This window comes from Chrysochloris asiatica, unplaced genomic scaffold (assembly GCF_000296735.1).
Source record: "Chrysochloris asiatica unplaced genomic scaffold, ChrAsi1.0 scaffold00076, whole genome shotgun sequence".
NCBI lineage: Eukaryota > Metazoa > Chordata > Mammalia > Afrosoricida > Chrysochloridae > Chrysochloris > Chrysochloris asiatica.
The window spans coordinates 2,602,065-2,621,031 of record NW_006408594.1 but is presented as its reverse complement, the minus strand read 5'-3'; positions in this window follow the sequence as shown (position 1 = coordinate 2,621,031).

Genomic DNA, 18,967 nt, shown 5'->3' with positions numbered 1-18,967 from the left:
TACAGTTGTTGCTACATTTGAGCCCATTGCTGTTGCCACTGTGCCAGTCCATCTAATTGGGCATCTTTCTCTTTTTCTCAGACTTTCCATTTTACCAAACATGATATGCTTCTCTAGGGATCGATCCCACCTGACAATATGGCTGAAGTTTGAGAGATGAAGTCTGGCCATCCTGGCTTCCACAGAACATTCTGGCTGTACTTCTTCCAACACAGATTTGTTTGTTCTTTTGGCAGTCCATGGTACTTTCAACATTCTCCTCCAACACCATAACTTAAATGCATCAATTCTTCTACAGTCTTCCTTATTCACTGTTTAATTTTCACATGCATATGAGATTATTGAAAAATACCATGACTTGGATCAGGCGTACCTTAGTCCTCAAACTGACTTCTTTGCTCTTGCACACTATAAAGAGGTCTTATGCAACATGTCATTTGATTTCTTGACTGCTGCTTCCATGAGTGTTGATGTCTTTGACAACTTGAATCTTGTCTTTGACAAATTGAAGTCTTTGACAACTTCAATCTTTTCTTCATTTATCATGATGTTATTTGTTGGTCCAGTGGTGAGAATTTTTGTTTTCTTTGCATTGAGATGCAATCCATACCAAAGCTGTGGCCTTTGATTTTCCTCAGTAATATTTGCCCATAGCCTACAGGATATCACAAGGATATCAGATGGGTTTGGTGTGGTGCTGTAGGGTCAGCACTGGACTACTAATCTCAAGGTCGATGATTCTAACCCACCTGCAACTCTCCAGAAATCGTATACAGGGTCGCTATGAGTTGGAACTGACTAGAAGACCCTTAACAACAACAATAACAAGATGGGTCTAGGTGTCCCTGGGTGGTGCAAACAGTTGACATGCTCAGCTGCTAACAGTACATTTGTAGGTTTGAATCTATCCAGAGGTACCTGGGAAGAAAGTCCTGGTACTCTTCTACAAAATAAGTCATTGAAAACCCTATGCATCAGAAGAAGAGAGTGAGGGAGGTTGAACAACCTGATGAACGTAGTTAGTGTCACTGACTCATACAAACTGTACTCTGAAATGCAACAACAGTTGAGTATGTGCATGTGTTGCTGTGCACATTCTCGACAACAAAATAGAAAAAATTAAAAGCACAATCATCATCATAACAAAAAAGAAAATTCTATAGAGTACAGTTCTCTTCTGGCACCCATGGGCCACCATGAGTTGGAATTGACTTAAGCCGGGATTGGTACTGGTACCTGGGCCTGGCACTTGGGTCAACTTATCGCAACACATCAACCTGGAAGCCCAGCCTAGCACAGTGCCTGACCAGCCAGGATCTTGGGACTGGGTGTGGAATGGTCTGACCTGTTATGTACTCAGAAAGGAGGTCAAGGTCAGCGATGAGAGCTCTGGGGGTCAGAAACTGGGCTGGCTTTGCAGGATTTCCCTGGCTGTGCTCAGTGGAGAAGGCGGCCTGCCTGCGTGCGATTCCTATCAGTGCCATCACAAAGTACACAAACTTGAGTGCTTTCATAAGTATAGAAATGGATTAATGTATAACTGTACGATAATCACTGAACTGCTGATTGCTAACTGTAAGGTCGGCAGTTCAAACACACCAGCTGTTCTGAGGGAGAAAGATGAATGAGGCTGTCTACTCCCAGAGTCAGAAACCCTATTGTTGTTGTTGTTATGTGCCGTTGAGTCGGTTCCGACCCATAGCGATTCTGAATAGGGTTTCCGAGGCTATAAATCTTTACGGGAGCAGAAAGCCTCATCTTTCTCCTGCGGAACAGCTGGTAGTTTCGAACTGCTGACTTTGAGGTTCACAGACCGATTTGTAACCACTATGCTACCAGAGGTCCTTCAGAAACCCTGTAGAGGGTCGCCATTGATTTGATGGCAGTGGCTTTATCTTGGCTATCACAGTTCTGGAAGCTAGGACCCCTAACACCAATGTCAGGTGTGTGGATTCTTCTGAGGCTCTGAAGGCACCTCTGTTCCAGCCTCTGGTGATGGTCAGCGACCTCTTGGCTTGTTTGTTGTTAAGTGCTGTTGAGTTGGTTCCGACCCATAGTGACCCTGCATAGGGTTCTGAGGCTGTAAATCTTTACGGGAGCAGAAAGCCTCATCTGTCTCCCTAGGAACAGTTGGTAGATTCAAACTGCTGACCTTGTGGTTAACAGTTCAGCTCGTAATCCACTATGTTACCAGAGCAGATCCCTGCAATCTCTGCCTCCATCTTCCCATGACGGTCTCTCTGAGTGTCTCTGTGATCAGGCTGCCACTTGTCCTGGATTAGGACCCACCGGCTCCACTCTGACTTCTTGTTAATGGCTAACATTCTCCAAGATCTTATTTTTCAACAAGGTCATCTTCACAAGTCTGGGTTAGGACAACAACAGATCTTCTGTGGGGACACATTTCCATCCATAACACCACAAAGTCTAACCCAGACTTGGGGACCCTCCAGGAAGCTGCCAGAGAAAGTGTCCTGAAGGGCAAAGAGGAATGTCCTGAGCAGACAGGGGACAAAGGAGCAGACACAATGCTTGGTTTGTAACAAAGTTGCCCGTTCTCCCAGGCCTGTGGAGCCTTATCCCAGCCTTGTTTCTGAAACCTTTACCCATGTCTTGTGACTAGCCTGATATGACTTCGTACAATTCAAGCCTTCCCTCAGCTCAGACCCCAACCACCATTCCTTGGTGGTCTTCCTCTCCAAGTGAGCCGTGCACTCCCCCACTGCAGCCTTCATCTTCCTACCTGCAGGTGCAGACTCACTGGCATGCTCCCCTCCCCCACCAAGTGGGGACAGATGAGGTGGTAAGTTGGGGTTGTCCTGGCCTCAGCCTGGCAGCCTGCCCATTGGCTGGGTGTCAGCCTGAGGACACTCTGTTGTTCTCCCTCATCTCCTTTCCTTCTCTGCTGTTGTTCCTTCCGAGGTCTGTCCGGCTAGTCAGGGCCCTTCAAGTTTCAGGGAATCTGGGTTGCTGGTCTTGGTGCACACACAGGTCTTGGGTGCGGTTGAGCTGAAGAGCATTTAATCAGCCCTCTGGGTCAACACCTCCTCTGGTCCAGCAGCTGCGACCTGGGGCCTCCAGGTGGTCAGAGGCTCCTGTATTCGTCGTTCATCCATAATACCTGGCAACCAGGAGCTGCAGGTGAGAGAAGATTTCTGTCTTGATGCTATAGCGCAGGGGTGGGGCAGGGTCAGCTGAGGGATGGGACTGGGGCTGCCCCTCCGCTGTCCAAAAGAGACTCATCTCTAGCAGTTGTGTGTCTGCATAAAAGAAGAGTGAACCGCATAGACCATAGACTTGGTTTGCTACCAAGAGTCACTGCCTCTCTGAATCTCAGTGGGGGAGTGCTGGGCCTCACGATCTCTTCCAAGTTTACATCCCAGCTCAGACGTCCCTGTTGAAAGTAGCTGCTTCCGTTTGCTCTGGGTGTCTTGCCTGAGCCTATCCAGCTGCCAGGACTCCACACCCACCCGGGGCTACACAGAGGGGCTGCCCGGGTTAGGTATGTGAGTGTCTGTGTATATCTCTGTATGTAAGTAGGGTCTCTGTGCTTGTCTTATGTGTCTCTGTGTGTGTTTGTGTGCATGTCTGTGAGTATGTATGTGTATCTGTGTGTCTCTCTGTGTGTCTGTGTGTGTATCTGTGTATCTGTATGTGTGTATCTGCATGTATGTCTCTCTGTGTGTGTCTGGGCAGGACACAACAGATTATGAATAGCTGACACCTCACTCCTGTGCTGGCTAACTAGATTTCTTTGCACCCAGGCTCACCTTTGTCTCCTTTGAGGCTGGACTGTTCTAGACTCTGCTTTCTCTTCCTTTCCTGCACATTCTCTCTGCTATCCTTTGTTTAATTCTGAGCAGTTTGCTCTTATAATGAAGGTGACTGCAGATGTTCATAATTCAAGCAATTCAGGTCTTCCTCTTCTGGCTACTCCCGGTCGGTCAGCCCCAGGCCCCTCACAACCAAGTCCCACTTTTCCCCTCCCAGTTCCACTGCCAGCCTCCCTCCTACCTCCTTGGACTCTGCACTCCCTTTGGCCGATCTCCCTGTTGTTAATTGCCACTGACACACTGGGGCTGCTTGGTTCGGTGTCATCTGCATCATCGGTGGCAGATCCATAGGGTTTTCATTGGCTGATTTTCTGAAGTAGACACCAGGCCTTTCTTTCTGGTCTTCTTAGTCTGGAAGTGCTGCCGTGGCCTGTGCAGCATCACAGCAATGTGCAGTCCTTCACTGACAGCTGGTGGATTGTCAGGAATCGAACCCAGGTCTTCTGTATGGATGACAAGAGTTCTCCTGCTGAACCCCCTCTGCACCCATGCCTCTCTTCCTAGGCTCCAACCATTCCCCTGGGGACCCTCTCAGAGCAGTGTCCCATCCTTTTCTTCAGCCAGCTAACCTCCTGTCCCCCTGGGACCTTCTCACTAGGCTGCTGTCTTTTCCACCATCCCTGATTCAATTCTAGACTCTTTGGATGATATCTACAGCTCCCCAGCTGCCTGCTTTCCCCCACCTGCCCCTGCCCTGGCCTCCCCAGAGAGGCCTTCCTTAAGCAGAAGCTGGACCTGGTTACCTGATTCCAACTATAGCCTGTCCCCATCACCCTGACCATCCAGTCCAAGCCTGGTCTCTAAGCCCCCATGACTTGGTCTCTTTCTTCCCTTCCAACTTCTTGGCCTCCCATATCACAGCTACACCCTCACTGCAGTGAAGCAGGAACAGTGGGCTTGAGGTAAAGGGCTCTGGGCTGGTGTCTGGAAACGTAGATTGCAGGAGGGTCCCCACCATTCCCAGAGCAGAGAATACTGGCTCATTGTGCCCAAACTGCACAAACAATGCAGTTCCTGTTGAACACCTGCTTTCTTTCTGGGAGTACCCTTTCTTGGGTACATGCAAGGCAGAGGGGGTACCTAGTGACCATCCCCCAATAAAAACCATGGACACCGAGTCCCTAACGAGCATCCCTGGTGGACAGCCTTTCACAAAGGCCACAACTCACTGATGACTAACTTAAGGACACCTTGTGTGACTCCACAGAGGGAGGACTCTCCTCACTCACAACGCAGTTACTCACACTCCCAGATCTTTCACATCTTAGTGAACATGGTATCTCCCCCACAAAGCCTTCTGGGAGCCCGGTCCCTTCATGGAACTTCATGACTTTGCCACCACAGTCATTGGTACTGTGCCCACCAGAGACGGCCAGCATGAGAGTCATCTCGGGGACCACGTGCACTGTGATCCTGGGATGCCCGGTGGTGGATGTGCAGGAGAGAGGAGGAGGGAGGGTCTCAGGGTGAGGAGGAGAGTTCTGGACTTATCTGCCACCCCAGGCTGGGGACCCAGGTGTGGTGGGCTCATCTGGGGGAGGGGAAGAAGGTTCTGTACAGCTTAACGTCAGTTGTTGTTAGGTACCATCCAGTTGACTCATAGTGATTCTATGCACAACAGAATGAAACACTACTTGGTCCTGGGCCAACCTCAGTATCATTGCTATGTTTAAGCCCATTGATTTGCCACTGTGCCAATCCATCTCGCTAGGGGTCTGCCTCTTTTTCTCTGACCCTCCACCTTACTAAACATGATATCCTTCTCCAGTGACTGGTCCCTCCTGAAAATATGTCCAAAGTATGAGAGATGAAGTTTGGCCATTCTGGCCTCTAAGGAGCATTCTGGCTGCACTTCTTCCAACACAGCTCTGTTGGTTCATTTGGCAGCCCATGGCACTTTCAATATTCTCCTCCAACACCATAACTCAAATGCATCAATTCTTCTACAGTCTTCCTTATTCACTGTCCAGCTTTCACATGCATATGAGTTTACTGAAAATACCATGGCTTGGGTCAGGTGCACCTTAGTCCTCAAGCTGACATCTTTGCGCTTCAACACTTTAAAAAGGTCTTGTGCAGCAGATTTGCCTAATGCAATACGTCGTTTGATTTCTTGACTGCTGCTTCCATGAGTGTTGATAGTTGATCTAAAAAGAATGAAGTCCTTGACAACATCAATCTTTTCTCCATTGATAAGACTGTTGCTTATTGTCCAGTGGTGAGGACTTTTGTTTTCTTTACATTGAGATGCAATCCATACCGAAGGCTGTGCTCTTTGATCTTCGTCAGTAAGTATGGTTGTATCATCTGCATATCACAGGTCGTTAATGAGTCTTCCTCCAATCCTGATGCCATGTTTCTCTTCATATAACCCAGCTTCTTGGATTATTTGCTCAGCATACAAGTTGAACAAGTATGATGAAAGAATGAAACCCTGTCTCACACCTTTCCTAATTTTAAACCATTCAGTGTTCCCATGTGCTATTCAAACAATGCCTCTTGGTCCATGTACAGGTTCCTCATGAGCACAGTTATATGTTCTGGAATACTTATAGCATGTTGTCCATAGCTTGTCATGATCCACACAGTCAGTAGCTATGTCTTAAATCTGCTTGGCAATATTCACCCTCTGGAGTGGGAACTAAGTCGATGACAGTGAGCATGTGGGTGGCCCATGGCTGGCAGAGGCCCTCCAGCAATCCAGGATCCTGCCTCAGAAGATGGGAAAGAGAAGGAAACCTGCATTTCTTTAGTGTCAACTTCATGTCAGGCCCTGTGTAGGGCGTTTTTCTAGCACCTATTAGCTCCTGAAAATCTTGTCCCTCAAAGATGTTGGCTGGTTCGCACTGTTTGTAGGAAGCCGAACTCGAGAGGTTGCCCAGGTAATCATGTGGTAACCTGGGAAGACAGACCACAAAGCAGGTATCCTTTCTGCACACCCTTCATGGTTCCCAGGATCTGAACTAAGGTTGGGAGAGAATTTGCACCCCGCCCCAAAATCCAGGGTTAAGGCAGGAAAACCAGGGGTATGAAAACCTGTCTATGCTCCAGAGGTGCCTTAGGCCTGGCCAGGGAAGAAGTAGAAATGGGTGGACATTTCTTGTTTTTTGGCCAGTCTTACACAGAAAAGCTCTTCTTAGGGGCAGGGGCCCTTTAGCCCAGTGCCCAGCTGATGGAAAGAAAGATGCCTGGGAGGCCAAGGCCCTAGTCTGGCGCTAGGCCAGAGGAGCCGCCCTGCTGGTTGGAGGTGGGTACTGCAGTATATTTGTCTTCAGTGTTCTGGGGCGTCAGTTCCGCTGCCATTGGCTTGATCCCGACTCATTTCTGAGGCTGTGAATCTTTACGGGAACAGAAAGCCTCATCTTTCTCCTTCAGAGCGGTTGGTGGTTTTGAAATGCTGACCTGCGGTTAGCAGTCCAGTGCTTATTCTACATGGCCACCAGGGCTCTTAGTGACCATATAGGCAGAGATGTCTATAGGGTGTGGATCCTATGGTGGGTGCCCTGGGTGCCACCTGGGTGCGGTGAGGTGGGGTGGTTGTTGTTGTTGTTAAGTGCCCTCGAGTCGGTTCCCACCCATAGCGACCCTGTACAGGGTTTCCGAGGGTGTAAATCTTTATGGGAGTAGAAAGCCTCATCTTTCTCCCGCGGAGCAGCTGGTAGTTTCGAACCGCTGACCTTAAGGTTCGCAGCCCGATTCGTAACCACTATGCTACCAGAGCATAGTGGAGTGGAGAAGGAGGTTTTTAGCGCCAGCTGGGAGAGTTTATTTAACAAGTTACAATGATTTTCTGTAGATAAGTGCTGCCTATAGATCAGGCTCTGGTAGCGTAGTGGTTACGAATCGGGCTGCTAACCTCAAGGTCCGCGGTTCGAAACTACTAGCCATTCCGAGGAAGAAAGATGACACTTTCTGCTCCTGTAAAGATTTACAGTCTCGGAAACCCTGTGCAGGGTCACTATGGGTCGGAACCGACTCCATGGTACTTAACAATAAATAGATTAGAGCTGAACTGCCCCATAGGGTTTCTTAGGCTGTAATCTTTACGGAGAGTCCTGGTGTGGCACTGTGGGTTAATGCACTGGTCTGAAAAGTTGGTTTGAGTTGCAAAGGTGGCAGTTCAAGCTCACCAGTCGCTCCTTGGGAACCCCATATAGGGTCACTATGGGTTGGAAACGACTCAACAGCACTTAACAACAACAACAGTCTTTATGGGGTAGTTCTGGTGTGGCATTGTAGGATAAGCACTGGACCACAAAGTCAGTTTGAATCACAAGGTTAGCAGTTCAAAACTCACCAGCCACTCCTTGGAAACCCTGCCACAGGGTCGCTATGTGAGAGCTTTATGGGAACAGACCACCAGAGCTTTCTTCCACGGAGATGCTAATGGTTTCAAACCCTGACCTTCTGGTTAGCAACTGTGCCACCAGGCTTCCTGGAATTTGTCACCTAGAGCTACCATAACAAATGTCCTAAAGTGGGTGGCTTAATCTATACCATGCCAGTTCGGGAGGCCTGAAGTCTGAAATCCAAGTATCTGCAGGGCCCTCCTCCCTCTAAAGTCTTTCGGGGAGGTTTCTGCCTGGTCTCTTCTGGCTTCCGGTACCTCAGGTGATCCTTGGTTTGGAGCAACGCCAATCTCTGCCTCCCTGGTCACATGACTACTCTTGTTGGTCTATGCCTCACCTCTTCATAAGGACGCAAGTTATATCGGACTAGGAGGACCCATCCTTCTGCAGGATGACATCGTGCTAACTTGTTTCATTGGCAAAGACCCTGTTTCCAAAGCAGGCCACATTCATAGGTCCAGATATCTTTTGGAGAACATCATATAACTCATGTTGGGAAGCACTGTCAAGTCAGTTACAACTCATAGTGACCATGTTAGGGCTTCCAAGGAGCAACTGGTGGGTTTGAACTGCCAACCTTGTGTTTAGCAGTCCAGTGCTTATCCTACAGTGCCAGCCCCAGGGACAGAATGCTGTGTGGGCAAAGCTCTGTCTGCCTGGGCCTCCCTTTTTTCACCTATTCATGTGGACGACAGTGTCCATCTTGAGGGAATGTTGTAAGGATGGAATGAGAGAGCAGGTCCTGAGTCACACAGTAGAAAACTCACTCCCTTTCATCCTGTCGGTATCCTTCCAGAAATGGTCCTCAGGCAGGCCTCGCTAAAAGGGAATGAAGGTTCCAGAAAAGCAGTCCTGGGGTCCCTGAAGAGCACTGGACTATGAGTCCACTCTGGACCCACTGCTCTGCTTTGCCTCATTTCCTGTGTGCTACGGGCAGGTGACTTAACCTCTCTGTGTTTACTTTCTCTCCCAGACTCACGGGTGCAGCCAGAGATGTGTGAGTAGCTGTGGAGGAACATTATTGAGATTGGTTTTGGGGCTGTGTGGGAGTGGAGTAGGACAAGGATCCCTTCCCAGAGAGGCTGAGGCTTGCAGGGGCAGAGGGTCTTCTGTCTCTTGAGGTGACTGTCCCAGCCACAGTGGAGAGGTGCCAGGGTCTCCTTTCTTGTTTTTTGGAAGAAGCCCTGGGAGGGGGGGCAAGGGGAGGCTGAGAAGGAGCAGGATCTCCTCTTTTGTAAAGAAAACAAAACTGCTCACCACTGGACCAATAAATAACATCCAGATAAATGGAGAAAAGATTGAAGTTGACAAAGATTTCATTTTGCTTGAATCAACCATTAACACTCACGGAAGCAGCAGTCAAGAAATCAAATGACGTGTTGCATTGGACAAATTTGCTGCACAAGACCTCTTTAAAATGTTCAAGAACAAAGATTGCAGTCTGAGGCCTAAGGTGCACCTGACCCAAGCCATGGTATTTTTCAATAACCTCATATGAATGTATTGAAAGTTGGGCAATGAACAAGGAAGATCGTAGAAATGATGCATTTGAGTTATGATTTTGGAGGAGAATATTAAAAGTATCATGTACTGCCAAAAGAACAAACAAATCTGTGTTGGAAAAAGTACAGCCAGAATGCTCCTTAGAAGCCAGGATGGCCAGACTTTGTCTCTCATTATTTTGGACACATTGTTAGGAGGCACCTAACACCTAACCACCCTGGAGGAGGTCATCATGTTTGGTAAATTGGAGGGTCAGAGAAGAAGAAGGACCCCAACAGGATGGTTTGGCACATCAATGGGCTTAACCATAACAACAATTGTGAGGATGGCGCAGAACCAGGCTGTGTTTCGTTCTGTTGTACACAAGGCTACTATGAGTAGGTCCCGACCCTACAGCACCTAACAACAACAACAATTCATTCCTCTGGGGGCTTAGCTGGTCCATCTTAGCTGGGGACAATGGAGGGGAGAGTGTCTGCCTCTCCAAGCGGCCCAGATCTGTCCTGCTTTAAGCTGCCTTCAACGTGAAGAGTCCAGAGGGTCTTCAGAGGTAAATTTGTAGTGTTTCCTTGTTCAGTGAAAGGATCCTTATTTTATAAAAAGCTCTCCAATCTAATTCCATGAACTTGACCCTTCCCTGTGGCTAGTGAGATATAAGGGGGTCAGCCCTGCAGTGGTCTTCCAGAGAGAAGCCCCCTGGTGAGATGGGAGCTAGAAGGTCTCTGGATTTGGGTGTCCAGCCTAGACCCTTTGAAGTCACCCTCTGGAAAAGGGAGCGGTGGTGGGAGGGGGGTGGGTGGAGGAAGAAGCAGATGGGTGATCAGCCCTTGGCTTTCAGCTGCATGGACACCCTGGAGGTGGGAACATTGGGCAGTCAATACTACAGAAGGGAGAAGGGGACTCAGCACAGTGGGGACTCTGGAGCCTGACTAAACTACACCATCGCTGATGTTGGGGACCCTGCCTGCTCCCTTAATGTTTGCAGCCTCAATACCTACAGAGGCAAGGCACACAGTAGGCGCTCAATAAATGTTAGTAATGAAGAGCAGAAGGAAGCCGAATCTGACTGACTCAAAGCCACTATTCCATTTTCGCCTGTTGCGCCACTAAGCCTAAGAGAAGGATGGGACCAGTGTCCTCCCATCCTCAGTCTAGCGCCCTGGAGCCCACCCTGGATCAACAGTCTTTGGTGAGCCATGTTATGCCCACTCCTGACCACAAGAGGGCGCCCCCACACCACAACCTCAGTGAGACACACCGCTCTCAGGGTTCCAGCTTTGAGGATGAGTTTGGAGTTCATCTTGAAGCAAAGTGGTGGGTACCATAACTGGGTTGTAGGATCATATTACCTGGATGGGCAGGGCTGCAGTGAGCCTGGAGCTTGCCACAAAGTGGGGTCTTTGGGACACAGATAGGACCCAAAGATGGGCTGGCTGACTTGGGGATGTATGGACAGCAGCCAGCCTGTGACCCTGTTGGGAGGTCCTACACCCCCCGCCCCCAGGACGACCTCTTCCAGATTTGCAGAAATTCTGCTCATGGTTGGGGCACAAATGACATGATCAGCTTCACCTGGGTTCCCCCAGACTTCTTGGCCACAAGGCAGAGATGAAGCTGAGGACGATGGGGTGGGGAGTAGGAGTGTGGTCAGGGAGCACTGAAGTGGTCATCTCAGGTGTCTTGGTGACCATCTCCTTTACCAGGGCAGGTCCCGGTGGGTCGTGCTGGAGAAAGGGGACAAAGTGGATGTCATTCCAGTGGAAACAGAGTCAGGTGGGATAGAGGTCCTGGAGCTCTGCCAACCTGACCTGGTCCTTACTGAGCCTGGGACCCTAAGGGTTAGAGCTGGCTCTGATGGCCAGGCAGCTGAGTCTGCTGAGAGGTGTGGGGCTGACTGAGCTGGGCTTTAACCTAGGGCAGTGGGGAAGCCGGTGGGCGGTATTAAGTTGGGGAGTGACAAGGGATCAGGTAACTGTCGGGAAGATGGGGCAGGAGCTGGGTGTTGGTGTTAGGTGTCATCCAGCCAGTCCATTCATTGTGACTCTGTGACGACAGAACGGCACACTGTCCAGTCCTGTGCCATCCTCACAATTATTGTTATGTTGGAGCCCATTGGTGCTGCCACTATGCCAATCCATCTCATTGGGGGTCTTCCTCTTTTTCAACAACCCTTTACAGAGTAGAGGGGCTGAGGTGGCAGCTACGGCACCCATGGGTCACACCCCAGAATCCCTGATGAACTGAGCTGTTGCTGACTCTGGCTATCTGCCCTCAGCCCCCTGCCTTCACTATCCTGCAAGGAGTCGTCTATAGCTCCTTGATGCCCAACAAATGCCACGTGTGTTCCTCATCCAGCCCCCCTCCCACTTCAGCTCCACTTACCTGCAACTCTTCCAGCTGCAATGCCTTGTTCCCTTCCTCATCCCTGATGTTTAAGGAAGTCCCACCCACTCTTCCCGGCTCAGATTGAATGACACTCTCTCCTTCCCCCGCACCCTCAGCCCATGGGAGTTTAGAACTCATCTGCTAGCTGGGTTTGCAGCCAAGCCCCCTGCCAGGGAAGAGACTGGCAGCATCCAGCCATCTAGAGCCCAGTGGCCCAGACTCTCCCTCGAGAGAGATGGAGGGAGTGGGAAAAGAATGGGGGTCCCCCTAGGCTGAGGTGCCCAGAGCAGATGAAGAACCCAGCTGAGCTCCCATCCTCCTGTATTGTTGTTAGGTGCTGTTGAGTCAGCTCCAACTCATAGTGACCTTATGCACAACAGAATGAAACACTGCCCACAATCTTTGCTACGCTTGAGCCCATTCCTGCTGTTATGGTTCTAATTCATCTCGTTGGGGGTCTCCCTCTTTTTCGCTGACCCTCCGCTTTACCAAGCATGATGATGTCCTTCTCCAGGAACCTCCTGACAATATGTCTGTTGTATGAGAGATGAAGTCTGGCCATTCTGGCCTCCAAGGAGCACTTTGGCTGTACTTCTTCCAACACAGACTGTTTGTCCTTTTGGCAACCCATGGTACTTTGAATATTCTCCTCCAACACCACAAATGCATGCATTCTGGAGACCCTGGTTTGGAACTTTGCAGTGGGGAGGTCCTGAGAGGTGTGGTCTCTGGCTTCTCCTGGGGTCTGGCCCACTACATTAGATCATTCACGCCTCTCGAAGTTGTCAGCCTGAACTTCTTGGGGGGTGGGGGGGGCTGACCTGGAAGATCTTGCTCTCTTCCCCCAGGGGCCTGCTTTACATGTGTGTGAGCAGAGACAGGGCTAGCCCGGACCCTTCTGGCTTTGGTGGATAGTCCCCTCTCTGCTCCTGGAGCCCCCATATCTTCTTGCTGAGTGACTCTGGGGGTGGTTACATTGTGCGGGTCAGGTGTGGTTACCCCGGTTGTGGCCAGGGCAGCAGGAAAGGTCCAACAAGAGGGTGAGGTCCAGAGTCAGCGCACAGTGGGGTGCTGAGATAGAATCCAGGGTATTGAGACAGAGCCCGGGGTGCTATATAGACTCGGAGGTGCTGAGACAGACTCCAGGGTGCTGGGACAGACTCCGGGAGCTGGAAGCAGCGGGAAGCCCTCAGAGCTGACGTTGGACAGACATTGCTATGGCTGCTGCTCCCCTCTGGCTTTCAGGACAGTTAGAAAGAGGTGGCATCGGCTGGAGGCAGCCAGCCTGCTGGGTCAAGAGGGCAGGCTATCTGTAGGGGTCTCCAGAGATGAGTCCAAGGGTGCCCAAGGCCCTGGGGCTTCAGTGGAGGCCCGACGAGGTGGAGGCATTTTTATTTTCACAGTTTTATGTATTTTGCTGTTAAGAATATACACAGCAAAACATACATAGTCAACAGTTCGTGCATGTACCATTGAGTGACGTGGATGACAGCCTTTGAGATGATCCCCCACCATCACCCCGTGAGCACTCACCACCCCTCAGGTCTCTGCTTCATCTTTCAGAGATGCCGTTGTCTGTTTAATCCCATAGGGAGAGATCTTGAAAGAACACGATGCTCAGCGTCAACCCGGTTTACTAACTAAGCTAAACTAAGTGGTTTAATGTGCTAGACTGCGAGGTCAGTTTGAACTGTAAGGTCAGCGGGTCAAGCTCAACAGCCACTTCTTGGAAACCTTATACAGGGTCACTATGAGTTGGAACGGACTCCATACACTCAACAACAACAATTATTTGGTTTTAAAGTTTAACTTTAAACAAAGTGAGGCAGCACTAGAGGCACTCACTCATCTATGCCAAGAAATATGGAAGACAACTATCTGGCCAACTGATTGGAAGAGATCTGTGCAGATTCCAAAGAGAGGTGACCCAACAGAATGCGAAAATCATTGGACAATCTTTTTGATATCACAAACAAGTAAAGTTTTACTAAGGGTAAAACAGAAATGGCTGCAAACATACATTGACAGAGAACTTCCAGAGGTTCAAGCTGGATTCAGACGAGCCATGGAATGAGAGATATCATTGCTGATGTCCGATGGATCTTGGTGAAAGCAGAGAGTATCAGAAAGATGTTTACCTGTGACTTATTCGTGTGTCAGGACAAGGCTTTCGATTGTATGTGTCATGACAAGCTATGGACAACATTGCGAAGTGTGAGTATTCCGGAACACTTGATTGTGCTCATGAGGAATCTGTACATGGACCAAAAGGCAGTTGTTTGAACAGAACATGGGAACACTGAATGATTTAAAATTAGGAAAGGTGTGAGACAGGGTTGTATTCTTTCACCATACTTATTCAACCTGTATGCTGAGCAAATAATCCGAGATGCTGGGTTATATGAAGAAAAACGTGGCATCATGATTGGAGGAAGACTCATTAACAACCAGCGATATGCAGATGATACAACCTTGCTTGCTGAATGTGAAGAGGACTTAAAATATTTACTGATGAAGATCAAAGACCATAGCCTTTGGTGTGGATTGCATCTCAATGTAAAGAAAACAAAAATCCTCACCACTGGACCAATAAACAACATTCTTATCAATGGAGAAAAGATGGAAGTTTTCAAAGACTTCATTTCCTTGGATCAACCATCAACACTTGTGGAAGCAGCAATCAAGAAATCAAACAACGTATTGCATTAGGCAAATCTGCCACACAAGATATTTTTTAAGTGTTGAAGGACTAAGGTAAACCTGACCCAAGCCATGGTATTTTCAATAACCTCATATGCATGTGAAAGCTGGCCAGTGAATAAGGAAGACCGTAGAAGAATTGATGCTTTTGAGTTATGGTGTTGGAGGAGAATATCGAAAGAGCCATGGGCTGCCTAAAGAACCAATAGATTCATTTTGGAAGAAGTGCAGCCAGAGTGCTCCTTGGAGGCCAGGATGGCTAAACTTCATCTCTCATACTTTGGACATATTGTCAGGAGGGACCAGTCGCTGGAGAATGACATCATGTTTAGTAAGGTGGAGGGTCAGATAAAAAGAGGAAGACCCCCAGCAAGATGGATTGGCAAAGTGGCAGCATCAATGGGCTCAAACGTAGCAACGATTGTGAGGTTGGCTCAGGACCGGGCAGTGTTTTGTTCTGTTGTGCAGAGGGTCACTATGAGTTGGTACCAACTCAATGACACTTAACAATGACAATAAAAGGTTTAAAGTTGATTTCAGGGCAATAATTTCAAGGTTCAGACACTCATCATGGCTCCAGAAAGTCTAGAGTTTATGACAATTTGAAATTCTATTCTGCAATCCCCACCCCCCCCCTTTGATCAGGATTGCTCAGTGGAGGCAGTTTTATGGGTACTGATGGGAGTAGGGGTAAGAGGTCAAATGGCCAGGGGAAGGCCAGGCTGGACTCTGGATTGATCGATCGCTCAGGGACAGAATGACACAGATTCTCCACCCCCTCCTGCTGATCCGTCACTCTGAGACCCAGAGTTGGGGGTGCTCAGACAGCACCGGGTCACTGCCTTGGTTTCCCCTTTGTGTAGAACTCCACAGTCTGGCTACCATGTTCCTCTTCTAGTCTTTTCCCACTTCTGGCCTCCCACGATGGCACCTCAAACCTCTGCTGTCCCTGTTGGTTCCTTTGTCTAACTGCAAGCCCCTTGAGTTGGCAATTATGTCATTTTGTCTTACGTCCTCCTGGTGGCGCTGTAGGATAAGCACTGCACTGCTAACTGCAAGATCAATAGTTCAAATCTACCAGCCGCTCTGAGGTAGAAAGATGAAGCGTTCTGCTCCTATAAAGATTTTGCTATTAAGGATGGTCAAGTAGGTTCCAACCCATAGACACCTTGTATAGGGTTTCTGAGGAGCGGCTGGTGAATTTGAACTGCCCATCTTGTGGTTCAAACCAACCTTGAGGTTGAGTGCTTATCTTATAGTACCATACCAGGACACCCTTGAAAACGCTCTATGGGGTGGTTTTGAGTCAGAATTGACTTAATGGCAGTGACTTTGGGGTGGTAACGTGACTCCATGCCCGGCAGAACCCAATACAAAGAATGCCTGAGAAAAGAGCATGTGCCTGAAAGGTTTGATGAATAAATAATGCATTTCAAAAGTGTTCACTTAATAAGCATTTATTGAAAACCAGCTGCATACACCACCCTGTGGTAAGCCTTATTAAAACACAAACAACAAAAACAACTAAAAAAAAGTTGCTGTTAATGAACTCTGACTCATAGAGACCCCACAAGACAGAAAGAACTGTCCCACAGCCTTTCCAAGCCTGGAGGCTTTGGAACGCCAACTGCCCTACCTTTCTCCCTCGGGTGCTGTTGTTGTTGTTGTTATGTGCCGTGGAGTCAGAACCGACTCATAGTGAGGACCCTGTACAGGGTTTCTGAGACTGTAAATCTTTACAGGAGCAGAAAGCTTCATCTTTCTCCCGCGGAACCATTGGTGGTGTCGAACTGCTGACCTTAAGGTTCGCAGCCTGATTCATAACCACTACGCTATCAGAGTAGAGACTCCCAAAATGCACAGCTCTTGGTGCGGGGTGGGGGAGAAATGTTCCAGAGGAGGGGGTTCTGTACTCCCCCAGGGAGATCAGGGAAGGCTTTCTGGAGGAGGAAGAGGCTTGGCTGGGGCCTCCTGCTCAGACCTCGTCTTCTGAATGTCCACCCAGCTTCCCTGTGGCTCCTTCTGAGCAGTGTTCCTCTAGGAACCCCTTTTCCAGTCTGTGTGCCACTCCCTCAAAGGACAGGGCCCGTCTTTACAAGGCCCAGCCCCTCACCACTTCACTGGGGCTCCTGGGATACTTGTTGAGCGCTGGCTGGAAGGACCACCAGGGACAGCAGACAGCAGTCCAGTCCTTGTCCGCAGCCAACACTGAAATCTATCCCCTGAGGCCAGCCCTGCTCCAGACCGAGTTGGTCTCTTAACTGCTTTGACATGCCACTGGCAGATGCTTTAAGTAATTGAGCCATGACCCATTTTACACATTTGCTTCTTTATACCTTCATGGTCCGATGCCCCTGGGCTAGTATCCCACGTTAGACACAGGAATAGGGGGCTCAGGAGAGGGGTTCCCTGCAGGCTGTGCTGTGAGTCAGCCCTTTAGCCAAGTTCTTCTCCGGACTGGCTCCCTCTGGGTCTGAATTTCATACTTTTCTTGGGAATCAGGTCCAAGGGGAGCGACTCCGTGAGGCTCAACAACGCTGAAAGGCAGAAAATGGGGCCCATGGCCACTTAACTTCCAGGAGAGTAGACGTCAGGATAGTTTGTAAAGCGCTTAGTGCAGTGCCTGGCACATTTTGGGCACCAGTTTGGGGTATTATTAATTCACGTCTTCTGTGTTCCTCCTTTCTATGGGCTGAAGACAGCAGCTGGCTGTGGGAGGTGGATGCTTTAAATACGAGATGGTGAGGACAAAAGGAAAACAGAACAGGGTGGTGGCTTGGGCTCAACCTCTACCAACGCCCACAATCCTGGGGATCTGGAGACTCTGGAGTCCTCTTGCCTGTTGGGAGGAACCAAGTCTTGCTCCACAGTTTGCTGGCTCCTGCCAAGGGGTGGGGTCCCCACAGCCTGAGGTGTCACCTCCCGAGAGCCCAGGTTCCGGAGTTCTCTGCATCTCTTCCAAGACAACATTAAATATTCACCAGAAGATGTCTCGGGGCCCCACTGGGCGCTCCACAGGCAGCGTGCCCACTTCCTTGTGCCCCCTCGTTCTGTTCCCCACCTTGATGAAGCCTATGGCCCTGGAGTCCAGTTGGGGGAAGGCAATGTTTCATTCCCTCAGGCTGGAGCATGCAGGAAGGACAGGCCTGTCACTTGCCCTCCCGATGGCTGATGGGGGGGCTGCTGAACTCCCTCCACAAGGCTCTGACATCAGAGAGGGGCCCCGGTTGGTACTGTGGGGACAGCCATCGATCCCTGACCAGTGGCCACAGAGGAGCTGGGCTTCCACTGAGAAATTCGGGAGCTGCTGTGGCTAAGGTGGGGTAGGGGGTGGCCTGAGGCCCACAGGGAGCGGTTGGGATGGATGGACCGACACTGTTACGTGTGGACACACTGAGGCACTGCTGGGCGTCTGAGTCCAGTCCTCTGGGTAGGAGACAAACAGAAGGCCACCCATGGATGCAGCTGGAGGCTGGCAGGCCTGGGTCTGGTCCTGGCTAGATGGACCCTGGAACCCGAGTTTATTTGTAAAAGGGGCAGTGACTACCACCCTGGGGACTGTTGAGACTGACATGAGATTGTGGCGTTAAGGGCAGCAACCCAGTGCCTGTTGGGGGCACTCACCAGAGGGGAGCTGCTCTTCCCATGGTGAGCCCTTCACCTTCTGCTTTGACACAAGCTCCTCACAAGCTTCTTCCCCACTTTTCTGCACAGGTGGTTACCTTCTTGGCAACCTTCTTCCCACCCAGCATCTTGTCCTCCCTCAGAAATGCCAAGGCCTAGTTTAGGCTACCCCCTCCTCTGCCAAGCTGACCCCTCCTCTGAGCCCCACATCCCTTCTCCCCTAGCTAAGCACTCACAGGGCTCCATTCTTTCTGCCTGTGGTCTCTCACAGACTGAGTCAGTTGATGACGAAGGTGTCCTCTGTGTTTCTAGGTCCCTCCCTTTCCAGCTCCCACTGGGCCGCAATGCTCACTGGGTCGCTGGCTGTGAGCAGTGAGGGCCCTGGAGGCAGGTCAGGGTGATGCAGCTGATGTGGGCCTGGTGGGGGCAGGAAGTGAGATACTACAGGACCCAGAGATCGAGGCCGGGGGAGGAGGGCACGACTGTCATGCTGCCGGGGGTCTGCCAAACTTGACAGGAATGACTCTTTTAGGGACATACATTGCAGTGCTGCTAGCACCAGCCCCTCCCAAG